Raw genomic sequence first — 22,799 nt, 5'->3', positions numbered from 1 at the left:
CATAATGTTCCATTACTCAACGTCCTCACTATCATCGGGGACCTTGTTCATACAGGCGAAACATAAGCAGATGACTGGCCGTGAAGCTACGTCTTCGAAACAAAGAAAAGCTAAATCGGCCCATTTTGGAACACCGAAACCAACAAAAGGATCAATGATACCGGAAAGTGCATTACTTGCTGCTTGGGATTCGAATGCAACGTACTCAATTCCGATGTATTTTATGTCATTTCTCGAAGTCGATCAACACCTTCCAGAGGACGCTCGGTACGTGCTCTGTACGAATGCTGCCCTTGATAAGAGCATTGAAAGCTGCTTTACGACAAACCAGCAAGAGGACACCGTTTTGTTACAGCTGTGCGACGATATAGGAGCCACGTGTTATCAGTTTGATCGCGATATACCGTTCCCAAATCTGGCTGATACGCTCAGAGACTCGTGTCTAGCTAAATTGGGAAAGCTTATCGCGCTGCACATGATGAAAGACGTTCTGATCAAGTTCAATGACGCGTTATTCAACACTTTCGCTAGCTTGATAAGCGAATGTCTGAAGCCATTGGAAAAGGAAAATGACGAATCATCTGAAATCTCATACACGATCAAGGAAGATGACGAGCCTGCAGATCCATCCACCCCAGCCGGAAAGCTTCTGACTGCGTTCAAAAGAGAATACGACATGATGATAGAGAAAAGTAAGCAAAAGAAGGACGTAACACGCCAACTAAAAATCAGGGTTGATAGAAACTCTTTCGCCAGTGCTCTTAGCGCAGGTGATCCAGAATGGAGCGCAAAGTTCAATGTGAAATTGCACAGGTTTTACGAAAAATTTGTGCTCGTATGTAACTCCTTGAACGAAGAAAAGCTACGTACACAAGCTATGACGCTTTTGCCGGAGTGGTGCAATGCCGAACACGGAACGGTGCTGGACAAGTTGCAGGTATTACTGTTTGAAGCAATGAAAAGTACGAAACCTGTCCCGGTCGACTTGAAGTTTGTGAGGGAGAAGTTTATGGAAATAGAGCTCAAGCCGAGCATTTCGCTTGTGAAAAGTAGATCCAACGAATATTTGACCGGCTGGATTAGGGAACATCCTCACATAAAAATAGATCCAGATCGTTTAAGGCGCTCTGAGCTGAATAGTTTTATTGCTAGCAAGAATGCTGGAGGAATGTATGAGTTCAAGTGCTCTCTCAGTATGGATGTGAGCTCTCTTATTGTAGAGCAGACGCTATCATTACATCAGTATGAGACACTGTTCATTGACAGTGCTTTATATCTTGAGAAAAAGGAAATGTTAAATAAGCTGCATGACGTATTGTCTTACCTGCGGGATGTAGATCATCTTGTCATCAAGGTGGTAACGATTTTAGGTGAACTCGATCATGATATGCTGGACGAGATTCAATGTATGTCTGTTATCCTTCAGAAAAAGATCATCATCATACAGCAGAGGCCTGAACAACTTCGGATCACGGTAAATGATCTCACGAAGGAGGCCAAAAAGCAACTGATGAATCAGAATCTTCAACTGTATGGAACAGTTACCTCACTGACAGGAATTGTACAAGAAGCAGATGATTTTCATTACTTGCTATCGGTATCCAAGCTATGTAATCAAGACGATGGCATCGACCCTACAAATTCAAACAGCAGAAACTTCTCCAAAATTGATAACTGGTACATACAACGGTACCACGTGCCTTATGAAACTGCGGAAGAGGAACAAGGTCGTGTATTCCTGCGACGAAGCTACATAATTATGCAACAAATGCGACAATGGTATTACTATCAGGATGTGTCATTTTCCCAGATGGCAAGAATATTTGAAGCCATAAAACCAACTGTTTTGTCCCTAGTGCGCAGGGCATGGGATAGGGGGAGTGTCGCATGTACTGCACCAGGGATGGCGGATGACGTTGGTAGTGGTACAAAGGTGTATATTTTCCTAAACGATGCTGGAGCGGGCAAGACCAGCTACTTCACCTGGCTGGCCTGGCGCTTGTCAACGTACGATCGGTCGCTGTATGTAATCAAGCTGATCGCATTGGAATATTCGACCGATTTCGAACGTTTGGAAGAATGCGAAGTAGACCATTGGAATGACACACAGATCGTGAGGCTTCTGTATCGTTTCATTCACCTGGTGCTGTTTGTTCCGAGCGTCTGCAGGCGTACGATCGAAGAGACGGATGTCCACAGAGCTGAGGCCGATCGATGTGCTGAACTGATCAGCCTGTCAAATGGACGAATAGTGCTCGACGAGACAAAGACAAAAGATCTTACAACGATGCAACTGATCGAGCTACGGTTGTTTCGAGAGAAGTTTAATCAAAACCAGCTCGTACTGATCCTCGATGGGTTCGATGAGATCGCCCCTTACTACAAGGATGTGGTGATGAAGTGTTTCGCTCGTTTCGCTCAGCTAGATGGTTTACGAAACCTGTACATATCCAGCCGTCCGTACGGATTTGTAGAAGCGTTTAAAAATGCCTTCAGCAACTGTAACATCTGTAAGTTGAAACCGTTTACAGAGGAAGATCAAATCTATTCGCTGCATCTATTTCTTCGCTCAAAGATTGCCGCATACAGCGATTGCCGTTTCGATGAGCTTATACCTGTGGTGGGAATTTTGTACGCCACAGTGAATTTCCAAGTAGGCACGATTCAAAATGTGCCGCTAATGTTTCACATGCTGTATGTCACTTTCTTGCCCAAAGTCCAGCGCTACGTGGACTTTGAAGCGCAGCAAATTTGTGGTAAAATTTTCATCGAAAAAGGCCTGACATTGCTAGACATGGTGGAAACGTACGTTGACCTAAAGCTGCGCATATACAATGTAGAGAAGGCAGGCCTAACCGATTCTGCCTCCGTTACAGCCGGGGCCAAGGAGATCGAGCAGCTGCTTGTGCGGGATATAAAGGCAGAGCATGGACTGCTAGGCGCGTACGTCATGTTTCCGAAGTCGTGCTGGAATGAGCTGTTTACCAAGCAGCAGCTCAAGAAAGTAGCACTATACGTGCATAACATAACACAAGGCGAGGACAGTGGGGGTCTCATTGATAGAATTCAAGACGGCATGCCCTCGTTTGTTCATCGATCGTTTGCGGAGTTCTTTGCAGCATACTGGTTGTCGCAGCACTACAGGCGAGTCCTGGGAAGCGTGAGCTTTTTCCGCTCCGTAACATTTTGGAATGACGATTCGTATCAAGAGATTCACACATTTTTTGAAGCAATGGTCGACAGACAGTGTAGCGACTACCCTTTCCATAATGTAATTAAAAAGCGTTCAACATCATCGGTGGAAGAAATCATATCGCAGGACCCGTCTGCAATCTACAAGAGAGATGGCGTAGGGCGTACGCCGTTTCATCTGCTGGCAAGATACTATTCAAATGAGACGGTGGAATTGCTTATGAAAAGGAACATTTTGGTGCGCGAAACCGTCTCGTTGAAGGATGAGCTGCTGCAGTGGAGCGTGTTGGACTACGCCTTTGTCTGTAATAATACGACGTATATAGAACAACTGTTAACACTCGGCCCCGATGTCAACATAGATGTTTTACTGCAACAGCTGCAGACGAGCGACATCGACCTGCTACTTAAGCGCTCCCATACTCTCGTGAATCTGCTAGAAAAACACGACGCCACGCGCGCCTTAACGCGACAGATCCATACAAGCGTAGTGCAGCATATCTTACGCGACAGGCAACTGAACCTGAACGCTCGCCTTGAGAAACTTAATTCCTTGACAGTGCTAGAGTACTGTACGGAGCTCGGCGCGTATGATATGTTTCTGGAGTTTGTAGCACAGTCGGATGATCCGTACCGTGTGTTGGCGGCAGACATTAATGGGCTATTTCAAAAAGCTTTCTTGTGCAGGGATACCCGCTTTGTATACTATTACATCGAGCAACATAACTTTCCCCTCCCGTGGGTGGATCATTTTGCCGGATTTTCCAGCGTTCTGGTCAGCGTATGTGGATCGTATAAAATGTCAACGTTTAAAGTTCTTTTCAAACAGCTGTGTTTGCAACGCAAGATTCGATGCATTGATGAGTCAGCTGTTTTACACGAGGAGCTTCCGGATGCTCCCGGAGATGAACAGTTTAATCGTAGGATTGAGAATATGCGTTGCTGTGTTCGCTCTGTTAGGGACATACACAATGATCTGCCAATTTATCAGGAAGGAATACCCTTTCAGGATGAATGTATCGTCGAATGTCTTTTAGCTCGAACGATAGATATTGGTTCCATTGAGAAAACTGGTTACGTGCTGCAGATGACTGAAACGGTCGTGACAAACGAGTTGATAGAGAAGATTATGCGCCTACTGCCGAAAGGTGTCAGCCATAAAGAATCCATTGGTACGTTTAAATATCTTTTGCAGCACGCCACCAACCTGTACCAGACGGATAGCGAGGGTCGAAATTTGCTGCACTCGATCGCCCAACATGGATGCTTCTTTATGCTGCATTGTCTCGTTCAGAAAGGGGTCGATGTATCGCTAGCAAATGCGAAAAACGGCTGGAACGTGTTCCACTACATCGCATCCAGAGCGAACAATGCCCATTCGCTACATTTTGAAACTGATTCACCGAACATAATATTCAAGTACATGTTACAAGCAGTACCGGATCCGAGCGACTATTTGACGGCACGAGACATCGCAGGGTACAGTGTGCTGGATGTTGCAATAGTTAAACAAAACTTTAGTGTGGCTCGCACGATCGTCAACAGCCAGATTAGCCACGTGGTAGGTGGAGCAGAAGAACGGCTGCAGGCTTTGTTCGACAAGGTGAAGCATGTACTCACGGAGGAACACGAGATAAAGGTAACGAAGTTCTTTTGGTACTTGCATGAATACACGGAGGAGCATGATGAGTGGAGTGAGGTTTATGCCACTGCAGCGAAATGGAAATATAGCAAACCGGATTACACTTTCTCGTAATGATGAGCGGAGTGATCAGATGAGTTGTTGCGACGAGCAACGAATAGGTTTGATGCGATTTGAAATTTAATGAATATTGCGTTTACAACGGTTGAATTTGGAGAGAGATTTAAATTGTAACTTATCGTATGAGAACAAGATCGCTGGCCTAAATAAACATACATTTCTGGAAACGTCCCTATACTTGTGTTCAACGATAAGCGTAAGCAAGACGAATAGGCGAAGGTTAGTAAAATAAATCTTTGAATTGGTACACTTAGAATTGGAATTCGGACACATTTCAACACCATCAAACATGTTAGTATATTAAAACCGATTTTGTTTAATGAAGTTCGGATTTTATACAGAACCATAACAGAAAACGTCTTGATTTACTTTTGAACGTTTTGGCATTTACTAGAATTTGCTTTAGGTCTCACCCGGGTCACTCTGCCTCATCCGAAAAGAAATTGTATCAATTGCGCCACTTTCGCATAGCATAGGCTCCCACGGACTGTGAACACTAGCTTTCTAAGTTTAATACACAATTTCCTTTTTCATCCTTTTCTATAAACCCTCTTGCGGTTGGAGCTTAGGACTCTGAAGGCCTTTCCTTCGAGTGGCCTGGCCCGAGTTCCGCCGTCAATATAGGTTCTTTTGGTTCCTTGATTTACTGCAACTATCTTCCCTAGTTTGGGTGGTACAATCGATAAAGTTGTATGATTGTTAGGTCTTCATGCCAGTTATGTGATCTTATTAGTACAGTCTTTCTCCGAGTTACGCGAATGATGCTTTCAGGAGGCATTCGCGTAACTCAAATTTCTCGCGTATGTTAAATATCGCGTTTTTCAGCCATAATATAGTTGAGAAATAGTGATTAATTGAAGGGTAGACATCACCGTTACACCATGTACGTACATCATCCTGCACCCATATCACATCACCTCGCTTCAATAGGGCCACATGGGCCGCATGAATTTGTTGAATTTGATAAATATCAAATGAAATCAAATCCTGTAATTATGAATTTTGTAGCTTTTACAAACACTTTACAAACCTTAGGTAGGTAAGTAGAAAATGGACCGATTTAAATAACTCTAGGAAATGCTCAATCGCTTATATTCTTAGCCCCGAACTCAGTTGCTTTGAGGAATGGGTGTAAAAGCTCCTTCATCAAAACGCTTCCCGCTCTCTTCCAATAATCTCTCCGGCTGCAATATTATGCTGCTTTTACACAAAACGCAAAAGCTTCCAAGAGACGGTGTAAACACTTCCTTTTTACGAATATCACAAATAATGCGAATATCAAGAGGGTGTATGAGTACGACAATTTTTCATTCAATCCTGTTTAGGCACTTTCAGCAGTTCTCGCCTCGATTCTCTGAAGTGTAAAGGCTGCTTTACCGTTTCCACTCTCGCCCTTACACTCTCGCTCTCAACTTCAAATGTCTCTCTCTCGCACTCACGCTCACGTTCTCTCTCTCTCTCTCTCTCGTCTATCGCATGTACCGGTTGTGCGTGTTTTCATTTTATTTTGAATTTCCGTGCCAGTCGGACGCACACCGGAGAGCAAGTGCAACACGGCGCGAACTAGCCGGGAAGCTGCAAGTAACAAACTGTAAGCAAATGAACATCAACATCAACTAGCAAGCTGTTTCTCTGCCTCGTCCTAACTATTGTGAGTATGAGCCTTTTGGTAAATGTGTACTGTGTTGTGTTTAGCATAAAAAGAATACGTAGTTGAATAATACAACGGCGTCATTTGGTCTAAAATTCACCATCTTGTTGTGCCCATGGCCAAGAGATGAAATAAAGAAAGTCAAACGTGTGTGGTCAGCTTGCGGTCGTCATGTAGGTGTGTGTGTGTGAGAGAGAGAGTGCAAAGGATCAGCTGATGAACTCCAAATTTCTTGGGTGCAGTGTTACCTCGCCAGTGTGTGTGAATGTGTGTGAATTGCATTATTTATATACAACATATACGCAGATTTTATTAATAAAAAGGACAAATAACGATTTGTTAGAAAATGTTCCATTATCTGCCCATAAAGTTATATGACAAAAATGTTAAAAAATACAATACACAAACGCAATACAACAATTATGCTGTGGAAGGGCAGTTTTCCTTGGATTTGGCTGGCTCCCTGAAACTCACTTCCTGAAGTAAGGGAGATGGAAACATAAAACCAAATAACAAACACCCCTCACACACTCACACGATCATACACAAACATTTTGCAACACGAACCCACATGCAGCGGCCCCCCAAAAACCGGCTTTCAAGATGCTGCGCGCGCGCTTGTGTCTGTGTGTGTGCGTGTTTGGTGTGAGACGAACGAAAACGTTGCGAATAGTTTGCGAATCCGCGAGAGTGGAAGGTAAACGAGTTCCATGGTGAACTTACTTGACCGCAGTCACCGCGAAGCTTCCAAACGGGCCGTTGTCTTGGGGGTCGTTTTTGGGTTTGCCGATAACAGTTTCTATACATTTCCTCAAAGAATGTATTTCGAAGTGACAAAATTCAATTTAACCTTATGTTTTGGTTTCATATTATCAATATCTTTCTCTCTCTCTCTCTGTCCCATTCGCATTCGGTTGATCTAGTTTTTGTTGCTGATGCTGGCGAGGCTGCCCCGTGCCCAACAGGTGCCTAATCTCAACCAACCATAACGCCATGTAACGCTTCGTAACGCTTCGAACACAGTGTGCATGGTCGTCCGCTGGAGGAAAAATCGAACCACACCACACTGCGGCCAGTAGTGGTGGTGGGAGGCAATTGTGTAGTTTTTATGTGTGTGCGCGCATGAGAGAGCGAGAGAGAAAGCAGTGGAGGGGAGATTAGCTACTGCTGCTGCTGCTGCTGCCGTAGGGCTTCGGCAACAGCAGCGCAACAGCACCGGGCGCAGAAGTAAACGACGCGCGGTGCGTATTAGATGCTGCTTAGGAGAGCGTAGTGCGCTACATAGCCGGGGCCGGGAATCTGGTGCAGTTGTGGTACGGTGGTCCAAGTGGTCCAAGCGGCACATCGGAGGAAAGGGAGAGAAAAATAAGTGCTCTGCGCGCGCGCGTGTGCGTGTGTGTGTATGTTCCAAAGCCAACTTCGATCTCTGTGCCCGATCGGTTGAAAATTGATGGTGGTGTGATGTGGTGGTGTGCTTTCGTGCGTTCGTCCGTCCGTTCGTTGTGTGTGAAGCAAGCAAAAAAATAAAGTGTGAAAAGCGAATGAAAATGATGTGAGGGCAGCGGGAAAGTGTGTGTGGTGGTGCAAAAAATAAGAAGCAATAGTTGTAGCAATAAAACAGAGGCGAGCAAGAAACGTGGTGCGGTGCTTACGGGGCGGCACAAGATCGTTTGCCGCAAAGTGAAAGCAAGTGATGGCAAAGGCGAAGTGTTAGCTATCAACGTACAGTAAGGGCCGCCAACGGGTGGTATAAAGCGAGCGAAAGAAGCAACAACAAAATATACAGAGAGAGGGAGAGAGAAGTAACAGAGAAAACGGAGCAAAACAGGGAAGGAAAAAATAACAACAGTGGCTTGGAGAAAGAGAGCGGGAGAGCGAGAGAACAAAGTAATTAAACAGGTAAGTGAGCTACAAAATGTGATAAAAGTGTTAGGAAAAAATAGCGGGCAAATAGTGTATATTACATAAAAACAGCAATTTTGGCATGATCTTGCTTTTGTCGAGAGTGATAACAGGGCTACCGAACCAAAGCGACGAATCAAAATGTAATGTAATACCATCATAAACATACTGCACAGCCACTCACACAGAGCACATTGATTGCTTCTGCTGTTTAATTCTACAGTGCTGTACGCAAAACCTGCAGGAGAGTCTAAACTTGGAAGAAGTTTTTTGACAAAAAATTATCAAAATTTTAAAACTTTGATGTGTACTTTTTGCTGTCCAGTTTGTTCGCTTGTTTGTCCGATTCAGTGCTAGAGACTTATCAAGTGCCATGGATATGTGCTGGAAAAACTGCGATACTGAACCGTCTCGCGCCATGTCCGCGGGGGTTTCAGCCTCAGCATTGCAGCCGTACCCACTTCCTTCTTGGTGTTGTGCGGTGAGCCGGGCGACCCCGCTGCAAGTTGTAGTTGTATAAGCTTTTATGCTGTCCACCCACCTTCCTTGCTTCGCCCTGCTCGAGCACCGCCAGCAGCATGATGATGCACCGAAGCATAACTTGTTTTGCTCGCTTAAGCCTCGCTTTTCTGTCTCATTTCTTTCCTTCTCGGTGTTACCTTTTCTAGCTCGTTGCGGTCAGAAGCCAGCAAAAGGCCTCATAAAGCACCACGCATGCACGCACGCACCGTACGGAAAGGAAACTGGCAGCCAACAGGGGAACCGAGTTAATCGTCGAGCAAGAGTGTAGTGAATACTGAGCTGCAAAAAGGCACAGTCTGTTCGGTTGTGAGTTGATCTACCCTGTTCATATTGAGATGAGATGTGGCATTATAGAGTGGTTTTATTAGCTTTTTTAATTACTCAAAAGACAAGATAGTTTCTCAAGCCTAGATAGTTACATCAGTTCCACTCAATAATGAACTCAAAACAAATGGATAGTAACTACTACTTCCATTTCATACTTGCTATGGTTACTGCTGACATTGATTTTGGACGAATCGAAACAAATTCCCCTTATCATCGCTCAATGCGGTGCGCTTTGTCTGCAGCGCACTGTTTTAATGAGTCGAAATTGCTAGACCGATTTGATTAGCACCGACTGCCTCTAATCGATTGGGATTCCCATACAGAAACACACACACATACGCATGTACATGGGCAGCCACTTAAAGCCGAACCTTTGACCTGGCATGACGTACGACTGGCGTCCACGCCGGCCATAATGACACATCCACTTGCGCACGCTTAATTATTGTTTATGAGACTGGAGCTGTCTTGCTTCCAGATTTTCTCTCTCTCTCTCTCTCTCTCTCTCTCTATCACACACACTAACCGAGGCGGAGAATATTCTGCTGTAATCGCTGAGTGATATTCAATCTACTATTAACTTAGTTCCGGTTCTGGCTGCGATGGAATTAAATGTGAACCTTTCCCTCCGAACCCGGACCTGGACAATTTTGATGTGGATTTGCCGTTGTATTTGTGAAGGGGTTTTGGTGCACCCTGTAATGGTCGTGTCGATCGTGCCAATAGGGAAGGTAAATTGATTGCACTGATACAGTGTGTGTGAAAAGGGTGTCTGAGATTTTTGAGACACTTTTGATCGTCGTCGGATGGAGCGTCTATAAAGCATTTTTGCGCCCAGTCATTGCAGACGCGTACGCGACACGATTGGGTTGAAAGTGCGAGATTACATCATCTTCGGTGATGATGAATCGGTCCGCCGAGATGGGAAGTGTAGAGGCTGGTTGCCACCACTACTACCATCCACTGCGATCCGACGCATCGTCACGATGGGTGATGCTGGTGGTAGTTGAACAATTACGATAAACGACGAGCCAAAATCTGGACGCCACTATAAAACAGCGACGCGGATACACAACACTGAGTGTGATCATCGTTAATCATTGATCATGGAGTGTGGTTTTGTGCTTAGGCAACAAACACACATGGTTGGTGGTTTGCGTGTTGGACAAATAAAAATCAGTGTTTCGGATGGGGGCTACAGGAAGCTAAAGAGACACGATTTTGTCGGGCGTGTATTTACCCAAGTAATTTGTGACTGGATTTTTAGGCGCGCGATTTGCTGTCACATGCTTCCGTATTTTTACTGTCCTCAAGGTTCATGGTAGAAGTGAGAGCGTATTTAAGGTAGTCGATGGATGTCTAGCAATATATATATCTAGATGAAATAGAATAGTTGTTTTCCATGTGAAATAAAACGATCCGATTTGGACTTGAATTCACAACCTGCGGTGTGTTAGGTCAGGGACATTGTCACGGCACTATGAGACTGCATCACGGAAAGACAAATTAAATTGAGTTTTAAGCTAGAATGTGTTCCTGTTGTTGGATTAGTTTCGTTTTTTTAAAAGCAAATCAATTATGACACAAACTGCGGCTCGATGACTTATATTTCTCTGCCATATTGAAGTCACCCTTTGGACCCGCTCATCCGCTCGATCTAGTAAGCTTTAGGAGGGGGGGCAAAAATTGACCACCTGATAAAGGCGCTAAATCTTATCATCCTGCACCTACTGCTTGCCTGTTTAAAGATAGAGCGTACGCCTTGCCTCAAAAATAGAAAAATCACTCAATTTTACAACACTTGTGGCGTGTTAACCCGATTGCACGATTTATGTGTACGGGCCTATCTTGCCAATTCTCATTTCCTGCCCCTGCCTTGGTGCTTCTGCGTGGATGATAACGAAGATGCAAAAATAATGTAACGGGTTAGTAACGCCAGTAATTGTATGAATGATCGAGGATCGTGTTGCTAATTTTATACATAAATTTTCGGCTTGTTTAATGCCTGTTATCTTGCTGTTCGATTTCAAGCCACTAACGAACTGCTTTGAAATAGCTATTAATCTTCCAGCTGGTGATGATCCTTCATCGTGGAACCAATGGTTAACGATTGAGCGAGAAGAGATTATAGGGGGAAGCTACTGGATACGTCTTTAAAAGCATATCTACGTCTTCTAAACGTTGTTTACTTCGGCTATGTTGCCGTAGCATTAAAGACAGACGGATTAAATGATTAAATGTGTTCTTTATATGATGAAGGCCATGTTGTATGAAAAACCAATACAAAGGGCATTGCTTTGCCAAGGTCCATTACATTTAAGCCCCCTTGTTTGTGTATCTTTTGGTCTCAAATAGAGTGCTTTAGACTTGGCCAATCGTCATTACGCGGGATTACAAACAAACAATTTAAGCTTTCCCAATTAAAATGTCTGTTGTGTTTTGTGAAGCTTCGAACTACTACTCGTTTGAAGGCTCTATGTAACATCTAACCATCCCGAATGCGTCCTTAAAATGGTTCTTCATTCATAACTCATGTCCATTATTTTCTGCAAACTCTAAATCCTATCTGCCCACGGATCGCACAAAAAATGCAAATCCTCAACCCTACAACACAAGGTACGGTTGCGACAAACATTAAAGATAGAATCTTTCCGACGCTCGTTATGCATAATGGCCGCTTACTTCCATTCCGTATTGTCAAATCCTGTACCGGAGGCAATTTGTTATTCCCATTATCTTGGCCCTTGGCTGGCTGGCTGGCTGCTTAAATGCAGTTGCGGTGGCGCTCCGGCAAGAGTGCATAAAAGTCTCTTCTAGCGCGAATGGAAGGGCAGAAGAGCCGAGCTGAAGAGCTGCATCGCATAAATGGCTAAATTTCCTCTGGGTACGCGTTCTCGCCGTGTGCCCCGTCGTGTAGCCGCTGCCACGACAACAAACTTGTTTTTCCGTGGTCCGTGGTCGAGAAGCATTTGTCATTGCGCAAGGTGCACAAAGACACACAGCCAGCGAGTGGTGGTTGTGTCGAAATGCAGTGGAATTTCAGTCGCAGAACGCGAAGGAAGAAGCCAGCGAGATGCCAGTGGTATGGAAGGGACATGAAGAACTTTACTGGCAAAACGGAAGCGAGCGCGGTGGTAGGGATTAGTCTCCGCGTGTCTGTGCATTTGGGTAGTGCTCTTGAGTGTGGTTCGTTAAGGAGCTTCTGTTGTGGCAGTAAAGGGGACAGCTTAGCAAACAAGTGCTGACACGTACGCGAATTATGCGCTATCCGTATGTTTATTATGCTGCTTTTTGGACAGAAATCACGACATGCATTTGCCATTTACGTTGGTTTGATATTTGATTGAAACTTGAGCGTCTTTTCGTAGCGAATTTCCATCCAACTGCCATCGCCGATCCCTACACGACACTGCCAGCGCTCGGAACTGGTTGGCTAGCGGAACTAAGGTTGGCAGCAAAATAAAACCGGTACCTAAAGCACACACATTGCACAATCGGCATGCTTTTGGCTTGTGGCTTGCGCGTGTCGGATTTAACTTCGCGCTCGCGGTAATACTTTGCGACGGGCATCGTGACACAGCGGGTGCAGTACAGTGCACATGCACGACGGGCCAATTCGGTAGGGGCTCTGGCTCTTGTTTAGTTGTTTGTATGTGGACGACCGTCAAGGTCCTAACGCTGGTTGCGGTCGGGTTCCTTCCCTCGCAAGAGCGTTTGTCGTCAGTGTGTCCCTATTTGGGGGGGTTGGTTCGGTGCCGCTGCAAGGTACGAATCGTCTTTGGTGGTGGAAAAGATGGAGACCTTTTTTCAATGCCCTTTACATTATACTGGGTTGTAAGTGAAGAGTAGCGCTCGTAGTAAAGCGCCTGAAAGTATGCAATATACTATTTATTTTGTTATATTTACTCATTTATCTGTAATCAATTATTTTTAAAAAATGTCTAAAACAAATGTTATATTTACCAAAAAAAAAAAAGGTTTCAAAACCTGTTAAGAGCACTAAGCCATGTAAACGGGATTTTTTTTTACTTTTTTTTGTTGTAATTTTAAAATAAATTAATTCGTTTACTTTCTCTCAATTCTTTCTAGCAAAACCTTGTTAAACTTCTCATGAAATAATTGGAGTAAAATATTTCAAATTTATTAAAATCCTCCTAAATTCGCACTTAATCTAGTACTTCTCACTGTCTTTTACTATTATTTACTGCCTTAAAATTAAACATTTTTGTCAAAATCACGCCAAAAGACGGAAAAAATCGCTCATAAATTGCAAACCAAACCCATTTGGGAAGTGTGTGCGCACTCACACTTACATAAACACGGTACGGTGTGCAAAAAGCGAAAACTTGAAAATCAAACATTCCCCCCCCCCAACTCACTTCCAATCCAAACACACACTTCGAAACGAAACGAAGCCTGAATAAAAACCTGAATTGATCTCAGTGCGGTGGAAAACGAAATCGCCAATGGAAAGGAAAACCGAACGTCAGCCCGAACACATGGTGAATGTCCGCGGCCACCAACAGTGTGGTCTGTGTCTCCACCCGCCCTTCTCCCCCTTTGGGGTTTAATCGCAGGCAGAAAGGTTTATTTTCCCTTTCTACTTGCTTTTATTTCTGCACGGCTGTAGTTTTCTTTTTCTTGCTACCTCCGGTGCATTTCCTTTTTTTTTAGACCGGTCACTGACAAACCCACTCCCACCGTTCGCATTTTTTGTTGCATATTGGGTGGTGATGGTGCATTTTTGCATCGGTGGGACGGGACACGGAATGGAATGCTGTCTATATTGATCGAATTTCCAACCGCCCCCGTGCGTAAGGCGTTGTGCCGTGGAATGGTGTTGGGGTAGGTTCAGCAGGCTCGAAAAACGACGTTTGCGTGTGAAAGGGACTGTACACCTGGTTGTGCTGTGGCTACAAGACTGTTTAACTAAACGTTGCACACTGAATGATTGATTGTTTTACTCGTTTCAATATGAGTAAGTAATTAAATAAATTCCAAAAAATTAATATCGTATTTACCCCCCAATTTATCCCTGTTTTCCCTAAGGCCCTTTCTATGCTCAACGCTAACCAGAACGGACTACGATCAGCGTCCAGCGCACAGTGAAGGTGAAGGCGACGCGCGGGCTGAAGCCATGTGTGCGATGCGTTCGAGCAGCTGCAGCACTATTACGCGACAGGATCGGTGCTCTGCATCAGTGACATTCATTTGACCATCGGTCTGGTAATCGGTACCAGTAAGCAACCAGTCAGGGTAAGTGTGATTTTGCCACGATTTTGCCATGTGTAATCTTTCCTCGAAACGATGCGTCTCGAACCATTCACTGCAGGAAGTGCACACCTTAAACAGAGGAAGCGATTGTATCGGCTCAATCGCTGCAGTCCGCTCTATCTTTAACCCGCAGCAGTGTATCTCGCAGCGTAGCCGTAACTTATTATTTTGATACGATACAAGTCACGAGTTCACCGGTTATTAGCGATTTCCGCACCGACGGCTGGGCTATTAGCTACCACCCACCCACCGTGGGATACTTTACTTAGAACAACAATTTATTAGCACGCACTAATGCGGATAGATCGTGCCGCATGGCTACTTGCAGGTGAAGAAAGTAAGTCCTTTTCCTGGGCTCATAAACCATTTGACAGTAAGGACGGCGCATTATTTTTCCGTTCAATCTATAAACGATCGAGAAACATAGAGAAGGAAACACATTGCGCTATAATTAGGCAAATTGACCAAAAGGGAGCTGAGGCTGGTATCGGCGGCAACGTATCATTTAAGGGTCACAGCTTAATCAAGACCCACGGAGCAGTATAGGGGCATTAAAAGACCCAGCGCGCCACACTACTGTGTACTCTCCTCCATCCACTAACGCCATGTAACCTACTGGTTGATTTGCATTGCGAACGGAAAGAGGGGGACCACCTTCACTCCTCCTCGCTTGCTGGGAATTTTGCGGCGCGATTTTTGCTATCCTTCGATCGATTGGCTTTAATTTGTGGGCACGACACAAGGAAAAAGAGCGCGGGGTGCCGTGGGGCGGCACCACCTTTGACCGTTCTCTGTGTGTGTATATGGCGAGAGCGTGGTCGGGGTATTCCCCTTGACCAGTGTAGTGTGCTAGCGCAAACGCTCGCGTTATGACCCTTAGAAAACAAGCGTTCTCAACACTGGCCCCACCCGGCGAGAGTTTTACCACGTGTGTCTATGGGGATTTTGTTCGTCTATAACCATGTTTTGTATGATAAAGTACGCTTTTTTGGCTAGAAAAATGTTACATAGTTGGGCTCTGTTTTGTATATGAGTATTGAACGCACGACCGCTTGGCACTGGCTAGGTAAACTCGTGCGTGCTAACAACTACACTATGCGATCATCTCCGAATAGTAGTGCTTCAAATGAATCTGTATGCGCTGTTTCGAATTGAACACATTCGCTTGAATTGTATTTATAATTGCATTTCAAAGTTGAAATGCTTCGAAATGGGGTTTCGGTGTGATTTGACGAATTCCTAGTAGAAAAGCTTTAAATATTCCATTCGAATTTACGTCCGTTCGGAAGAAATTCAAGCAAATGACAATGTTGATAGTGTACATGCCGTAGCTTCTAGTTCGCAGAAGTTTGCTGTCATTTTAGTTTAAGAGTCTATTTTTATTGCTATCTGACCATTGTATACCAAGAATGGGCATGGAGGAAATGTGAATTGACACCTGACCTACCGCAAATAAGTTTTATTAGCTCAGGCATTATTCTGCTTATCAATCGATAGCCCCCTATTTTTGTATGCTGTATATTTCATTATCCTGTCCAACGTGTTGCAGAGCAGATAAAGCTTTGCGCTATGTCACAATGATCATAAACAAGTGATAAAAAACAAGATATAATGTTGCTCTAATATAGATGTAATTTTGTCTTTAAATTTATTTCCCTCTCGATGGCGCTTCCATCAACCAAACACAATCAATGTCAGCAATCTTCCGATTCTACTTTGTAAACGCTTGCAAGCGAGGTAATAACATCCATTATCGATTGCCGATGCACATAAATTTAGTAAGAGAGGGGGTTACATTTACACCGAACGGCGTTGTAAGAAGAAAAAAATCCTAAAATTGTATGCAAACCAATCGCCATCAAACGTCATCGGTTCGTGCCTGCCGTGTACTGCTAGAACACACACGTTCCCCATGCCCGCTCAATTGCTTTATTAAAACGGCGAGACAAACGATCAAGATGCGCCCCGTTCAACCGCAACGACATGCTGCATGTTGAGCAATAAATTATCATTGTACAGTGTTTTGTTTGCGAGAATGTGACCAACGAAGGGGTAGAGTTCTGAGGGGAGTTCCGTCGAGGCTGCAAATTTCCCATGTCAATTGATTTCATTACGGCATTACGGCAGCCAGAGCCCGTAGATTGAGCGAAGCACGCTGGAGAATAAGTTGAAGATTGCTGCTTTCCTTTCGAAAGTTGTCTTATCCACTGAGGCTGAGAGCCAACGCAGTAGGCGAGGGGTGAGCTTTGTTGATTTCATTCCATTAGCCGGGATCCACCTTGATTGAACCTTGATTTTTGTTCCTTTTTTTCGGTAGCCTTCAGGCGGCATTCCAAACAAGGTAAGGCTAATGTATTTTAGGCCCCAAGGGTGGGTAGCCTCTCTTATCTGGAGTGTGATGGACCGGGCCCTGCGGATTCTATGCGGGCTGAATTCGCAACACACACATACACAGACACAAGATCCCTTGGGGGGTTTGTGTTATCCGTTAGTCCATCGGAGTGTTATCGGCAGTGCCATTGTTACATTGATAAGTTGCCCAGTTTGTGTCGATTGCGTGACGTGCGAAAGTAACCGGCCCGGCGGTGCTTCCGTGTTCGAGGTCTTTGTCGATAGCTACTACAGTGCGTCACAGACGAAAAGCTCACGTACAGGGTATTAGTTTTGGTGCTTTGTTATGGATTTGATGAAGCCTAATATATTGTGGAAGTTTGACTTGAACGTCTGTTAAGTGTATTCTCAGAAAATATGAATATGGATGAGTCTAACGAAATCAAAATCAAACAGCTTATCGCTCGTTGTTCTTTATTCCGTTTTCAGGAACGTGGGCAGCTCTCCTTGCCATTTTCTGTTGCTAATTTTAATGCAAAGCTAGTGCCTCAGTTTATAAAATTCTACCCGTTCACTAGCAAGTGGAATTTCAAACAACGAACCCATCAGACCAGCTCTTTGAACTCTTCCTGCTTCTGGGCGTGCGAGACACATCCTTCTCCCGAAATGAGCCACTGAGTGCTCATTAAATTCACATCACGCAGCAATTATAGCCGCCCGGCACTGTAAAATTCAACCCCGTTGCGTGTGCGTACGGGCGGCGAAGACCACCGACCACCGTCGTCGTGGACGAGACAGTTCGCATCGATGCCCTGTGCATGTCGATGATGCGTTCCGTGCTTTCCGTTTGCTGTGGCCGCCATCCGCGTCCCCTTCGACAGAGCCGTTATTCTTAGCCCGGACGTGCGACAGGTCAGTTATTTTGTTACGCTGTCACGTGATCGAGAGAGAGGGGTATGGCTACCCATGGCGGGAGGTGCATGGGAATTCTGTTGTTTGGACTTTGGTTTTAAATGTGCCGCGATGTGGGCCTGATTGATTGGAGGAGAGCGCGTGTTCAATGTGTTTGGGAAAGTAGAACTTCGCATCTTGGCCTCGTCTCGTTTTGCGCAACTGTTCGCATTGTGGTGATAAGCTTTTTTTTTTAACTCCGGATGTATCGATCTTGGACGCCTCAGGCACTTCACTTCTCTTTTCCGGGTTGGATGGGGGTAATTTGCACTATTATTTCCCCCGTCACACCATGGTTTCGCGCTAACCGGCGAGAATATACGCGGACGGCGGTTGCGTGACGGAGCAATTTCGCGTAGCATTAGGCATGGCAACGCCGGTTCGTTGCCTACTGCCATACCGCTGTTAAATAATGACATTTGACAGCTATGATGGTACGGCGACGGGGGGTTCGCATCGTCATCGTAGCAGCAGTCCTGATTGAAATTGAACCGCTTTGGCCGCATCGCCGCTAGCCGCACACTACCGCATCGGAAAAGTGTTTGAAACAAAATCAACTAAGGGCAAAATGTGTAAAACAACCAAAATCAGTCCGACAAAATCCCTAAACGTGGGGGTACGCGCCATGGCCTGAAAATACGCTCGGCGTCAGTACGATTTTGACCTTGACCAAAGTGTTCAATCGGCCGGGAAATGAGGGGCAGTAGCGGGGTGTGTTCGGGGGAGATGTGGTGGCCCCCGAAAGGGTGTTGAAATTTTTGTAAACGCTGTTACTCAAGCAAATATGAATGCGGCTGCTGCTGCTGCCCACTCTGCTGTACTTACCATGCTCACCGACCCGTGCCCTTCGGTCGGTTCGCTTTCTGCCGTTTTCGGTCGGGCAGATTTTTATCGCCTTTTTCTCATTCGTTCGTTTCTCTATTTATTTTTTGTGCTTTTTTTCTGCTGTTGAATGAAAAACACGCCTCAATGTGACGAACACAAGCCGGTAGAAAAAGTTTGCAAAAGTTCTTTATTGGTGCGTCGCCAGTGGCAACACAGTGTACAAATCTTTTCGGCAAATACAACATTGGGGCAGCGCTCACAGAGTACCACGGTACGCAAATAGTTGCGCGCACAAGGAGTGGTTTTTGTATAGTTGGGTGGATAGTGAATCATCTCAGACGATTTAGTGGCATTTTTCGGGCTTTTGAAACGCAAATTTAGTGTCGGAAATCAGAAATGTTTGGTTAAGAAATTAAGTATTAATTGTTCGCTTATTTGTCGTGGATTTACATGTTCTTGAGTAAGTATATCTGCTTAGTGTTTTTTAATGTGCATCTAAATATTTGAAATTTTGTATGCCGAAAGATTTCGGCTAATTTATGGCGCAGGTTGCAAGGTGTTATTTTATTATTTAGGAACTACCTGCTGGAGAGCACTTTAAAATACACACATCCTACGCTTTGTTGGGCAAAATGACTATAATCTCAAAGATCACAAGTCGTAAAGATCTTAACTAGATCCTACTTTCGGGTTGAATATCCCAGATCAATACCAGAATTAGCCTGATTCGTTTGGAGATGCTGATTCTGGTGTTAGATCCTGTTGGGTTACTAAAGTTCTCGCGTTTTCACTGATAAAAGCGAAGAAGTATGTTGGCAATAATTAGTTTTGCTAATGATGATCACATAACTCATTGGCACTCGGTTCCAACATTGGTCTTTTGAATGTCCAATGACGTTTCACGCCATCTTATGTCTGAATGTCTGCTCTAATGCTCCACGTAGTCCAACCAATACTAGAATCATTCTTAGGCTTTATTTCGCTAAAATTGTCTCATTGAACTGCCTGACTCCGTCAACTAATTGTGGTTATAACGAGATCAAATGTGGAATGCAAAGTATCACGATCCTCATCAGCACTGAAAGAACACTAACGCCAATGAAACGTGATGTCAGCCAGCCACCACCGGTTTGGTGGGAATTGCGTGTAGTTGAGGTTTAGCGTTTAGAAAGGCAGGGATGTTCAGATTCGTTCAAACGTGTGTTACCTCGAAAATAAAAAGGGTTTGAGGATGGCTCATGCTTGTAGCTGAAGCATCAGCATCATCAACACTACGTTTCAAGTTGCACGTTACGGTGTGGAATGCATGGTCGCATGGTGCTGTTGTTGACGTGTGCTTCTCCTCATAAGTGCGCCACCTGATTATGTTCGTTTATGTCCTCCCGTAGCCTACAACCACCTTGCTGACCTTGCCTACCCCGGAGCTGTTGGGATTTTATTTCTCATCTCAAGAGGCAATTCGATTGTATTGGGTGGCAAAAACCACACGAATGCGGCATGGTAGGGAAGCTGCAGATGGCGCACGGTGGTAACCTCAAAGCAAACAACCTAACCTAGAAGCTGGGACCAGTGGGCGCTCTAGAATTGTCGCCCAGATTTGTCAACCGTCCACGAAACGTACGGCGTCGTCAGGTAGGTTATGGTTGAGCCCCGGGGGCTATGGCTGCAATGGAGCTAACGCACGCCGTCATCAACGACCTAGAAGAACTTAGCGCACTACCTGAGGTGGAGTAAAAAGTAGGTTTCCCTTCCTAAGTACGGCCGAAACGGCCATACGGTGCAAATCTTGTGCAGTGGAGTACCCTGACCCAATGAGCACTCTCGCAACTTGTTTGCCGTCCGTGCGTTTGTGTGTCTGTGCGTGTCTTTTGCAACAACGACGTCTGACCGGACGAGTGGGGGTTCGTGTGCAAACGGCGTACCTTAGGATGGTCTGATGTACCTTTGTGGCCATTTGAACGCATTACTCACCGAACATTTCAAGGGGAAACTACACACACAGAGGTTTTGCTGGCCAGCAGCAGCTCCCTACTATACCAAAAAGCAACAACGGCAGCAAAATTGCAGCTTTCCGACGCTCTGCTGGAACTAATGCACGATGACTTACCGGTTTTTGGTGGTTGCGCGTCATCTCCCAACCCAAGATAGGTGCTTTTTAGGGAAGAAACCCCAGCACGCGTGTTTTGGTGTGTTTGGCCAAAGTTTTGGGGGGGGAACGAGATGCTGTCCAAAAGCAAAACACACAAACACATAAACTTCCGGCGATGGCAACGCCCGCGAGACTCCCTCGAACGCCGCGGAGTCGTGGAGTAGTCGATTGACGTCAAACTCTCTTGGCTGGCAAATTTTGTTGTTTTCGCACAGGCCGGCAGTGGTGTTGCTGTGGGATGCTCCCTGTCCGTGGGCGCAAAGTTCGCAATAGCGCAAATGTTATTCGGGACAGAGAGGGAGGGAGGATGATGTCTACGTTTTGGGTGTGTTTCATTTCGTTTGTTTCCTTTCCAAGATCGTGTGCCCGATGGATGGTTAGCATAGTTCGCGGAGCAGCTGCTGATGCTCTGGCAGATCGAGCTTATTTGATTAGTTTCTCGGCGACCGCGGGTGTACGAGTTTCGCATTTCTGTGTCCTTTGCTTTCTCGTGCTTTCGCCCGTTTATTGGGAGGGCATCTGTTTGATGTTAGGATCTTGCCTCGTTGTCTTGCTTCGCTGTTGGGAAGAATGCTAAAAGGGAAGTCTTTTATTGTGTCGTCTTGTTTTGCCGATATTAAATTTATTCCTTCGATTGATGTTTCTTTATCGATGGGACATTTGTTTTTTTGCTACAGGAATGGAAAAATAAAATAAATAATGCAAATTTAATTAACGGTAAGCGTTGGTGGGTGATTTTTAGTGCGCGCTTTACTCGTGTGAAGCTTGTAAACGAGGCGCGATGATGATTGAATGGGAAAGTTCCAGCAGAAACTTTTAATCCTGACTCATGCGTTCGATTCCATTCCGTGAAGCAAACCCGTCGACAAGAGGGAGGAGGCTGCTGCACATCTCATTACCATTCAGAATTGTCCACCACACGTGCGGGTACACCCCTGCTGCTTCTCCGCCACAACATCGCGTTGAACACGTCGCAAGTATTTATTGCTCGCTGAGTGTTTTTTTTTACACCCGACTTGCCGATCGGAGTGATTTATTTTCATTTATATTTATTCTCCAAGTACTCACACACCTACACCACCGCCTTACCTTACCGCCTTCATGGAACAATTTTCCATCACACGCTCTGAAATTGATCGCCCATCACACACACACACTCACCCATTGAGGGGGGCAAGAAAATTTCCATTCAAACCAATTCCACGTGGCGGAGGTTGCGAAACTTGGTTGCTGTCTTCTATCTTTTCCGACCACGGTTGGGCCACACTCGGTGGGAGGAGATGCCGCTAAGCCTCGTTTCCCCATCCAACACAACCCAAGCGCTTCCGGGAGCGGGTGTTGAATATGCATGCATCAGGTGAACTTAATCATACGCGCTGAGTGGTACGGATCCTAGGAAACAGGATCGTGTGTGTGTGTGTGAGGGGTTTTTTTCGTTTGTCCCTGAGTACGTCACAGAAAGTGTTACTGCACCTGTGTCGGTGGTGTAATCAACTGACGCCTCCCTTGAGAGAACACCGACGTCCGAACACCCTTTCCTATACCGTTAAAAGCTTTTTTTTCTAATATTTAGGAAAAAAATGACTGTTTCGTCATCTAAGAGTTGTTCGTCATCTAGTTAGTTGAGAGAAAAGACGCTCTTCTGATTGACAACACGCACTAAAAAGGCACTTTACTTTGGCTGGAAGACTATGAGATTCAATGTGGCGGATTATATAGACACGTTCAGTTCCCCCGCAGGGTCATCAGGTTCTTCTTCTTCTATTTGGCGTAACACGTCCTACGCGGACGTGACGGCCTATACAGGCTTTCGCGACTTAATTCATTACACCACGTAGCCGGAAAGTCAATCCTTGCTACGGGGGGACGGTCCATTCTGGGCTTGAACCCATGACGGGCATGTTATTGAGTCG

General features: G+C 45.2%; 1 protein-coding gene across 2 annotated transcripts in view; it reads left to right on the top strand.

Annotated features, from left to right (window-relative positions):
- The first annotated feature begins 6,460 nt into the window (after nucleotides 1-6,460).
- The window catches only part of LOC120902091 (diacylglycerol lipase-beta-like), a 29,391-nt gene continuing 13,052 nt past the window's right edge, over nucleotides 6,461-22,799 (top strand). The window contains exons 1-3 of one of the 2 annotated variants that reach the window (XM_040310588.1): nucleotides 6,461-6,605; nucleotides 7,529-8,504; nucleotides 14,406-14,612. The gene's annotated coding sequence lies outside the window, so the exon portion shown is untranslated. The remainder of the gene's footprint in view (nucleotides 6,606-7,528; nucleotides 8,505-14,405; nucleotides 14,613-22,799) is intronic. The other variant, XM_040310589.1, reaches the window with a different exon arrangement.

Source organism: Anopheles arabiensis, chromosome 3, assembly GCF_016920715.1.
Source record: "Anopheles arabiensis isolate DONGOLA chromosome 3, AaraD3, whole genome shotgun sequence".
Lineage (NCBI taxonomy): Eukaryota > Metazoa > Arthropoda > Insecta > Diptera > Culicidae > Anopheles > Anopheles arabiensis.
Note: the sequence above shows the minus strand (reverse complement) of the source record. Positions and strands in the feature narration are given on the sequence as shown.